This window comes from Trichechus manatus, unplaced genomic scaffold, assembly GCF_000243295.1.
Source record: "Trichechus manatus latirostris isolate Lorelei unplaced genomic scaffold, TriManLat1.0 scaffold00155, whole genome shotgun sequence".
NCBI classification, from domain to species: domain Eukaryota; kingdom Metazoa; phylum Chordata; class Mammalia; order Sirenia; family Trichechidae; genus Trichechus; species Trichechus manatus.
Genome location: NW_004444091.1, coordinates 1845937 through 1856783, shown reverse-complemented (window position 1 = coordinate 1856783; position 10847 = coordinate 1845937).

Genomic DNA, 10847 nt, shown 5'->3' with positions numbered 1-10847 from the left:
ATCTGGAGAGCAAAGTATTTGGTAAAGTAGGTAGAAATGTGTGGCAAAATGAAACTATTTGAGATAAATATGACTTTCATTATTCCACTATATTTGTCTTTGCAATTTTAGTTAATTGCACATAAGACATTCCAAGGCCTCCACAGTAGGCAATAACATAATACTGTACTAGATGGTGACAGCTCAGAGTTGCAATTATTCCTGCATTATTAATATATAGTTTTAAAAAATATTACAGATCCTATAGCAAACAGGCTTAAAAGAACAGTCATCTAGTAATCAGAAAATAAAGGTTTTTATTTGTAGTAGTTATTCAATAAGGAGCCCTGGCGGTGCAATGGTTGCTAACCAAAAGGTGGGTGGTCAAATCCACCCAGTGGCTCCACGGGAGAAAAGACCTGGCAATCTGCTCCTGTAAAGGTTACAGCCTAGGAAACCTATGGTGGTAGTTCTACTCTGTCACGTGGGGTTGCTATGAGTTGAAATCAAACTCAACGACACCTAACAACAAGTTATTCGATATTTGTTGAATGCATTCTTCTCCATAGGAAAGTCACATTGGACCAGGTAATGAAAAAGAACATGCGATTTCCAGATCAGATTTCTCTGGTACAATTAGTTTTATAACTAAATCCTCTTAAAAGAAATACACTAAGCTGTTTAGCTGGGGAAAAAAGATTCCATTGTCTCTTCACTAGTCAGTGATTTCATGCATTCAAATATATGCCTTTGGTGGGTCAAAACCATCAAGTTAAACACAGTTTTCTAGGAAGTCATTAATTCAAGTAATTGCCCCTCAGAATGTATTTACCACTAAGCTTTGTGCATTCAATGTGCTAAAATATCAGTATTAAAAGGAACAGTATGCCAGGCCATTCTGCCACTAATGGTTTGGTCTTGGGTAAATCACAACCTCTCTGAAGTTTTTTATCTGTAAGGTGAGATGGTTAGTCTAATGGCTCTATGAAGTGTTCTTTTATTATCTTAAGAAGGCTCACATCTTACATACCTTCCCTTCCCTCTGGTTAGGGTCACTTACCCACTACAGCTCTCAGTTGCCAAGACCAATCCTGACCCAAGGCATGACAGATTTAGGCCACTCCTGACCAAATATTGGAAATCCAGTACCAAATTCCCCTTGATGCTAGCCAAACCACTGCCTTCTTTTCTGCTCAATCCTATCACTAAGTTGATGACTAAGTTGAAACATTAGGTAATGAAGTTTAATCATTTTAGGTTTCCATTTGGAATTTATTGCACGAATAAACAGAGAGCCCTGGCACATACTGTTCTTTGATAGGAAGGTTGTAAATGTGCTGACTGCTAAGACCTCTGCCAGTGGCATGCCTGAGTCATTCCAGAAAAGTTTTTGAGATGAGAACTAAAGAAACAGTGTTTCTTTTACATAGGGTTGTTGTAGAGAAAAACTTGAACACTGTTTCAAGTTAAAATGGAGAAGTTAATTAAGAGTTTAATAAAACAATTGTAGTTGGGGAACTATGTAGCCGACTGAAAATGGAGCCAGGTAGTCCAGGTCAGTTTTGTTATACAAGTTTTCTTATGGGGCAAAAAGAGGAACCAAACCATAGGGAGGACAATTAAGGGAAAATCAATGAGTGTTGTAATAGTCACACTCTGGTTGGTTACTGATTATTAACAGTTGTAGTTAGTGATTACAGATGGTTTCACAAGATGCTTAGATCATGGTCACAAGATGCTTACATGCGTTTTGTCTCTCTTGCAAACATACATTTTTGGCAACAACACCCAGACAGCGCTCTTCCTGAGTACATGTATTTGGAGGGGTGCAGATGGTCACTTGGTCAAGACCCCTTGGGGCATATGGTTTCACATCCTGGTTTTGACCACTGAGAAAAAAACATGTGTTTCTCAATAGCATAGCTGTTAGTCTAGAAATCCAGGCTAAAATTAGATTGCATGGTCAGCATATTATGCCTGTCTCACTGACTGCACTGCAAGTTGTCTTTTCCTGAGAAAGCATACTTCCCATGCAACAAAACATACATGATTAAATCTCACAAAAACTTATCAAGTTTAAGTTCAAATTTTCTGTTTAAACAGTTCTGTAATTAGAAGCCCAGATCAGCAAGAATTCTGAAGCTCATTTGATAGATTTCTTATCTCCACTAAGACATCTAGTAACTCTTCATGGAAACCCCTTTTCAATGCCTTCCATGTAGACTCCTTGTTACCCAAGCCAATGTTAAAACTCCTCTGGATGTCTGGAACATCCAGAATAAGATAATGACTGAGCACACAAATCTCATGAAACAAAATATAAATACTCAAATCATGTAATTACTATGCTCTTCATTCTTGAAAAGCAAGAATGGGGAGCACGGTAATTCTTGAGAAATAGAAAGTAAAAGGAATCAAATATAAAACGGAATAGCAACAGGAAATCGTAACACAAAACATCTGGGACTGCTGGAAAGATGAGTGATTTCAGGGGATCCCCAGCATTGAACGTGGCCCTTGAACACCTTGGGGGATAAGTGAAGGGGGGCAGTCTGGCAGCAGGACAGTCAACCCACTTCTCCTTTGCCTGTGTTAAGCAGACAGCTACAGTGATCTCTGTCTAGAGTTACAGCAGTGTCAGTCCTGCGCCCCTGGATAGACAGGAAGCTCCCACACCCAGAAGATGAGGGTAAGCCTACTGAAATCATAGCCTGCAGTCAATCCAGAGATGCATCTCCACAAACCACAACATAATGTTAAATGTAATGTAAATGTACTTTACTTTTTATCTTGGAAGCACTGTGAAGAGGATATAGTTTATTAAAAATATTTCTTAAAACTCTTTTCCTCTCTTACTTTGCAGCTCCTCTCGTATATCTTTATCTTGAAAACATCGAAAATGCCTCTTCCATCCAGAAAGCTCCCCCTCCCCCCGCCACAAACCTGCCCTGGCAATGGCAGAGCTGTCCTTGGAGGATGGTGGAGGTAAATACAGTGTGGAAAGTCAGAATCCTCCTTAGCAGGCAAGGAAAGGGGAAAGGTGGGATCACCTCATTTTTGCTCTAAAACATAGGCATTGTCTCATCACTTTCTGATAAAAAGAGAAGCTGAGACAAACAGAACAGGCAGGTGAACAGGAATTCACTAATAAAGATGAGCAACTGTCCCCAAACTGTCAAACATTTATGGAAAAGTAGTGACATGAGCAAGAAGATCCAAAACTCAACAGAGTGAAGATTTTGGACTAAGTACATCTTAGAAACAATGCAAGATAGTGAACATTTAAACTTTGCTTATTGCCATCCAGATCCAGGTTTCCAAATACCATTCCCACTAAAAGGAATTGGAGTGACTTGAAGAAATGTCTGATTACATGGTGGGACAAGGAAAGTATAAGATGAGCCTGGAACATCTTAATGTGCCAGAAAGCAAGAAGTACTTCAAAAAATAATGGGGACCTATCAGAAGGACTCAGGAGCAGCTTGTTGAACCCACTAGCCAAATCTGGGCCAATCTGAGCATCTAAATAAGTAATGACCTAAAAGATTATAACTCATTGAAAAAAATAAGAATCCATGAGCCCATACTGATAATAATAAAATACATTAAGAGGGAAGAGAAAAGCTCTTCTTTATAGTAGAATGCCAATTAATAAATGGGGATGTAATAATGAAATGAGAAAATCATGACTCTACAACCATCACAGTAATAACTGATCCACCTAAGAATCATCAGTGGATGCTAAAACAGTCTCAAAGCATTTCCTTATAACATTAATTACAAAGGAGAAATGGTAACTTTACAGTAGAGAAATTAGGTGAATATCACCCTAAACAAGTGATTGTTGACATCATCAATCATGGGACACACTGAGACCACACCATGGCCTCCTGATGGGATGAACTGAAAGGACATAAACATCATGTCCACAAAATGACTGGCCTGTACTCTACAAAAATGTATCACAAAAGACGATCCAGATTAAAGGAGAATAGAGAGACATGACAACTAAATGCAAGATCCTAGAGCAGACTCTGGACCGGGAACAAATGTGCTCTCAACTGGTGAAAACTAATTAAGGCCTGTAGTTTATAGTATTGTTAATAACTTATGGTATCAATATTTTCTTAATTTTCTTAACTGTGACATAATTGGTTATGGAATAGAAAATCCTTTAAGTATTTAGGGGTAAAGGGGCATGAGGTCTGTAACTTCAAATGATTCTAAAAAAAAAAAGTATGTGTGTATATGTATGTTTCTGAATACACACACACAGATTTGACGCATGGAACGCTAGGGACCAAAGACTAGATGAGTTGTGGGATGACATCAAGGACATCATACATGAAGAAAGCAAAAGGTCATTAAAAAGACAGGAAAGAAAGAGAAGACCAAGACGGATGTCAGAAGAGACTCTGAAACTTGCTCTTGAACGTAGACTAGCTAAAGTGAAGGGAAGAAATGATGAAGTAAAAGAGCTAAACAGAAGATATAGGCTCAAGAAGACAAGGCAACATATTATAATGAAATGTGCAAAGACCTGGAGTTAGAAAACCAAAAGGGAAGAACATGCCTGGCATTTCTCAAGCTGAAAGAACTGAAGAAAAATTCAAGCCTCGTATTGCATTATTGTAGGATTCTGTGGGCAAAATACTGAATGACGCAGGAGGCATCAAAAGATGGAAGGAATACTGTCACTGAACCAGAAAGAACTGGTCGACGTTCAACCATTTCAGGTGGTAGCATATGATCAAGAACCAATGGTGCTGAAGGAGAAGTCCAAGCTACACTAAAGGCACTGGCAAAAAACAAGGCTCCAGAAATCGATGAAATACCAATTGAAACATTTCAACAAACAGATGCAAGCCTGGAGGTGCTTACTCATCTATGCCAAGAAATTTGGAAGACAGCTACCTGGCCAACCAACTGGAAGAGATCCATATTTGTGTCCATTCCAAAGAAAGGTGATCCAACATAAAGCGGAAATTACCTAACAATATCATTAATATCACACGCAAGTAAAATTTTGCTGAAGATAATTAAAAAAGGTTGCTGCAGTACATCGACAGGGAACTGCCAGAAAATCAAGCCAGATTCAGAAGAGGACATGGAATGAAGGATATCATATGATCCTGGCTGAAAGTAGAGAATAACAGAAAGATGTTTACCTGTTTTTTATTGACTGTGTGAAAGCATTGGACTGTGTGGATCATAACAAATTATGGAAAGAAAGAAAGAGAATTTCAAAGAAATTTCAAAGAAAGAGAATTCCAGAACACTTAATTGTGCTCATGAGGAACCTGTACATAGACCAAGAGGCAGTCATTTAAACAGAACAAGGGGATACTGCATGGATTAAAATCAGGTAAGGTGTATGTCAGGGTTTCACCATACTTATTCAATCTGTATGCTAAGCAAATAATCCAAGAAGCTGGACTGTGTGAAGAAGAATGCAGCATCAGGATGGAGGAAGACTCATTAACAACCTGCAGTATGCAGATGAAACAACTTTGCTTGCTGAAAGGCAAGAGGACTTGAAGCACTTAACTGATGAAGATCAAAGACCACAGCCTTCAATACGGATTACACCTCAACATGAAGAAAACAAAACTCCTCACAACTGGACCAATAAGCAACATCATGATAAACAGAGAAAAGACTGACATTGTCAAGGATTTCATTTTACTTGGATCCACAATCAACACCCATGGAAGCAGAAGTCAAGAAATCAAACAATGTATTACACTGGGCAAATCTGCTGCAAAAGACCGCTTTAGAGCAAAGAAGTCATTTTGAGGACTAAGGTGCACCTAGCCCAGCCCACGCTATTTTCAATCGCCTCATTTTATGCATGTGAAAGCTGGACAATGAATAAGGAAGATTGAAAAATTGATGCCTTTGAATTATGACGTTGGCAAAGAATATTGAATATACCATGGACTGCCAAAAGAACAAACAAATCTGTCTTGGAAGAGGTACAGCCAGAACGCTCCTTAGAAGCGAGTATGGTTACGACTTTGTCTTACATACTATGGACATGTTATCAAGAGGGATCAGTCCCTGGAGAAAGACATTGTGCTTGGTAAGTAGAGGGTCATCAAAAAAGAGGAACACCCTCAACAAGATGGATTGACACAGTGGCCGCAACAATGGGCTCAAGCATAGCCAACGATTGTCAGGGTGATACAGGACTGGGCAGTGTTTCGTTCTGTTGTACATAGGTCACAATGAGTTGGAACCAACTTGACGGCACCTAACAAGAACAACACACACAAAGAATAACAATGTAACAGTTTATGAATCTGGAAGAACACTAAATAGAAGTTCTTTATACTACTTTTGCAACTTTTCTGGAAGTTTGAAATTATTTCAAATTAACAATAAAAAGTTAAAACAAAACAATTTGGTTGTTGTCATAAGAAGCTCAGTAGGTGACCTGAAATGCAGATGGAAAGGAGGAATATCCTCTGAACAGTACAAACAAATGTATTAGTATATGAGAAACAAGCTTAGAAATATGAAAGAAACACCCAGAAGACCTAATATTTGTCTAATATGAGAAAAGAGGGAGGAAACAAAGAAATAATGGAAGAAAATCTCAGATCTGAAGAAAGATTAAAAGGACTCAATTAGTACTAAGCAACAGAAATAGAAGTGGCACATTCAAACATCAAAACATCAAGGATAAAAAGAAAACTTGTTTCTTAAATGAAAAATTATGTTAAACTCAAATGCATGTCAGAATTCTCACTGGCAACACAGGATGCTGGAAGATCACAGAATAGTATCTTCAGAGTTTCAGTCTATCTCCAGCCAAACTACTAGCCAAGTATGAGGGCAGAATTAGCCAATAAAAATTGCTTTTGAAATGTATGACCAAAATTTCACAATAGCGCAGGTCTCTTTTGCTCTAGCCTTTCAATTCTTTCAAACATTTTCCAGCACTTACTTGCTTTTCAGTCATACAGTAGAGCAACAAAGAGAGCAACAGATGTGCTCATCAACTCGAATCATCCAGATTCTAAATTTGCTTTAAAATATGACCCAAGATCTGATCAAAAGGGGGAAAATGCAGAAGAGAATTTTAAATTCTCATAGAATCCAGACTTTCTTGAGCCACTGAGGCTGGATGCAGCCCCGAATCTACTGCTCTGAGATAATCTTTAAAGCTTAAACCAAACCTATCCCCTGAAGTCTTCTTTAAACCAAATAGTTTAGCTTAATTAGTAAAGAATGCATGCCTTGAGCATTTTACTCTTTCAAAGAACTATCTATGAAGGATCAAATTGACAATAGCAACTCAACAGACAGAAAACTTAGGGGGTAGTTTCTGTTAACGGAGGAGGAACAATCCAAAAAGGAGGGCAAGAATGGTTGCACAACTTGAAGAATGTAATTGTCACTGAATTGTACATGTGGAAATAACTGGTGTATGTTCTGCTGTATATATTCTCAACAAAAAAATAAACTATTAAAACAATAAAAAAGGTACACCCCTCCCCCCCAAAAAAGACCCAAGAAATTCTCCTAGTTTGAATATACTCTCAATATAAGCATTCTGTATTTCCGTATTGACTTTTAAATACTGCTTATCACTTCAAGTTCTCTGCATAAAATTTAGGGTAATTATAGTGAGGTGGCCTCTGCCTTCACTACTGGCTGACCACCGTCAGTGGACCATGTCCACCAAGTCAGGGATGTACTGCTCCCAGCGCTGAAGCAGGCTTTTCAGGAACTCACATCTAACTCAGAAATGAAGTGCCAGAAATGGTCAATGCACCAGGAATAAACCCAAGACCCAAACGACTGCTGAGTCGATTCCAACTCATAGCGACCCCATAGGGTTTACAAGGCTGAAATCTCTAAGGAAGCAAACTGCCACATTTTTCTCCCTCGGAGCTGCTGGTTTCAAACTGCTTTTTGGTTAGCAGTTGAGTGGTTTACCACTGCGCCACCAGGGCTCCTTGTACAAGGAGCAGTAGGAATAGGCAGATAAACGTTTCTCTGAGTGAGGATTTAATAACTGAATTAATATCAAAGTTACCTACTAACTATTCTGGAAGAACAGAGTCCTTGTTTCTTCTTGTCTGCTCTATTAGAGAAACGTCGGAAATGGACCAACCGACCAGCGAGTTTAACAGATTATGCTGGGAAGAAAAATGAAGAGATCTAGATAGTTTTAGGACCAGTCTTTTATACAAAGAAGGAAAAGCTAGCAAGCATTTGGCAAGTCCAGGAAATCTCTAATTCTTCTTCTTCGAGCTTCATTAGAGTGCATGCTATTATTTTCAAGACACTATTGTGTACTGACTCTAAACGGAGCTCCTGTAAGTAATCTCTAATTGGCTATCTCCAAACATGAAGATTTAACATGGTTTTAAAAAATATATAGTATTTTATTGTGTTTTTGATGAAAGTTTACACAGCAAAGTTAGCTTCCCATTTAAAAATTTCTACACATATTGTTCAGCGACACTGGTTACATTTTTCACACTGTATCAACATTCTTGTTATTTCCATTCTGGTTTTTCTGTTTCCATTAATCTAGCTTCCCTATCCCCACCTCCCCTCCCTTATCTTTGCTTTAGAGTAAATGTTGACCATTTGGTCTCATACAAATTTTTAAAAACAGCAAAGTACTCATTGGTGATATTTATTTTATGATCCAATCTGTTATTTAGCTGAAAGGTGACCTCTGGCAGTGGTTTCAGTTCCAAGTTTAAAGGGTATCTCAAGCAACAGTCTTGGCAGTTCCTCCAGTCTCTACAGGTTCAGAAGGTTCTGGCCTTTTTTTTTTTTTTTTTTAAGAATTTGAGTTTTGTTCTACATGTTTCTTCCATTCTATCCAGGACCATCTATCATGTTCCGCTCCATAAGGTTGGTAGTGAGAGCCGGGCACCGTCTATTTCTTCTGGTCTCACGAAAAAAGGTGGTTCGTGTGGGCTATTAGTCCTGTAGTTTCATCTTTGAGTCTTTGGTTTCCTTCTTTTTCTTTTGCTCCAGACGAGTAGAGACCAACAGTAGTATCTGAGGCGGCCACTTGCCAACTTTTAAGACCCCAGACACAACTCACCAAACTAGGATGCAGAACTTTATGAACTATGTCATGCCAATTGACCGAAATGTTCCACAAGACTATGGTCCTAAGCCTTCAAACCCAGTAAACCAATCCTGTGAGGTGTTTGGTTATGTCTAGGTAGTATCCATAACTGTGCCCCCATGTGCTTTATTATATATACAGATATATATGCGGCACACATACATGTATATACATATGCCTACAGATACACCTATACATGTACACACAGAATTAACATGTTTTAAGAAAAGGCATCAGGAGGCACAGTGACATTCATACTCATTTGCACACAACTGAAAATTAGCTCTGATGGTTGGTGAGACTAAGTACAGAAGGGAAAACGATATCGTTGCAGAGCAGAATGAAAACTATCCTAAGGCTTTACTTCCCCGAAACTTAAGCTTTTAAAAAAGCATTTGCTGCAGGAGAAACACCATGTTGTTGGGTGCCATTGAATCGAGTCTGACTTTTAGCAACCCCATGTGACAGAGCAGAACTGCCCCATAGGGTTTTCTTGGCTGTAATCTTTATGGAAGCAGATTGCCAGCTCTTTCTCCAGCAGCTGGGTGGGTATGAACCACCAACCTTTTGGTTAGCAGCCAAGTGCTAAGGTCAAATAACTGACATTACACTAAGAGACGTCAGTTATAGGAAAAGGAATCAGGCACTAACATCTACTAGCAGAAACTGGAAAAGCTTGAAAGAAATTACATGATCAGGTAGTGAGAAGGGCACTCTCATAAACTGCTAATAGGAGTGTAATGAAAAACCCTTCTGGGCAGCAATATGGCAATATTTATTAAGAGCCTTAGATCCCCCTCCCCATTTTAAACAATCTTTCAAAAGTCCGTATCTTTTAATCCACTGGTTCCATTTCTAGGAATGTAACCTAAGAAAATATACAGATTTATGTACAAGAATGTTCAATACATTGCTATATTTTCCAAAACAGTGGAAATAATCCAAGTATTCAATAGGGAATTGTAGAAATAAACTATTCTACTTGGTGGAATACCATGCAACCAATTTTTTAAAGTTATGCTTTCAATAGATATTTAATGACATACTATAATTTTACTATTGTAAAACAAATGCAGACAGAAAAAAGACTGAAAAGAAACATTCAAATGTAAACAGTGGTAATGTCTGGGTGAAAGAATTTTGAGTGATTTTTACTTGCTTCTTTATTCTTTCCTATGTTTTCTAAAATTTCTGCAATGACTACACATTTTTAAAATCGGGAAAAAAGTTTTTTTTTAAAAAACGAAAAAGAATCTTCACTGTAATACTTTTATAACTCTCTATCTACACAAAGGGAAGGGGAGGGAGTGTATGGCCACTTACCTGCCCCGTGCTATCCTGGATTCCTGTAGTTGAAGTGCACATCTCAGGAACACACGTATGTAGCACTAACTTGTTATAAAATCTCACCATACATTGTGATTTCTGATACACAATACTTTCCCAGTATAGTATCACAAAACACATCACTAAGGTATACTAAAATAAGGTTTACTTCAAAATGATACATTGGACACAATCTGTATACAGAACAAAGCAATTAATGGTAAACTTAATAAGGCACCTTTTAAACTAGATGCTGTACAAAATTACAAAACATTTAGTGTGTTACATATCAAAGATGAATCTATATTTTTGGTGTTTTACAATTGCATAATAAAACTGCTTATTTTTATCCTTCTTTTAATGTTTACTTACAGTTTCCCTAATTAAGCTATAATATTTCCACTTTACATAATATATACTTACATTTTACTTTTTAAATGGG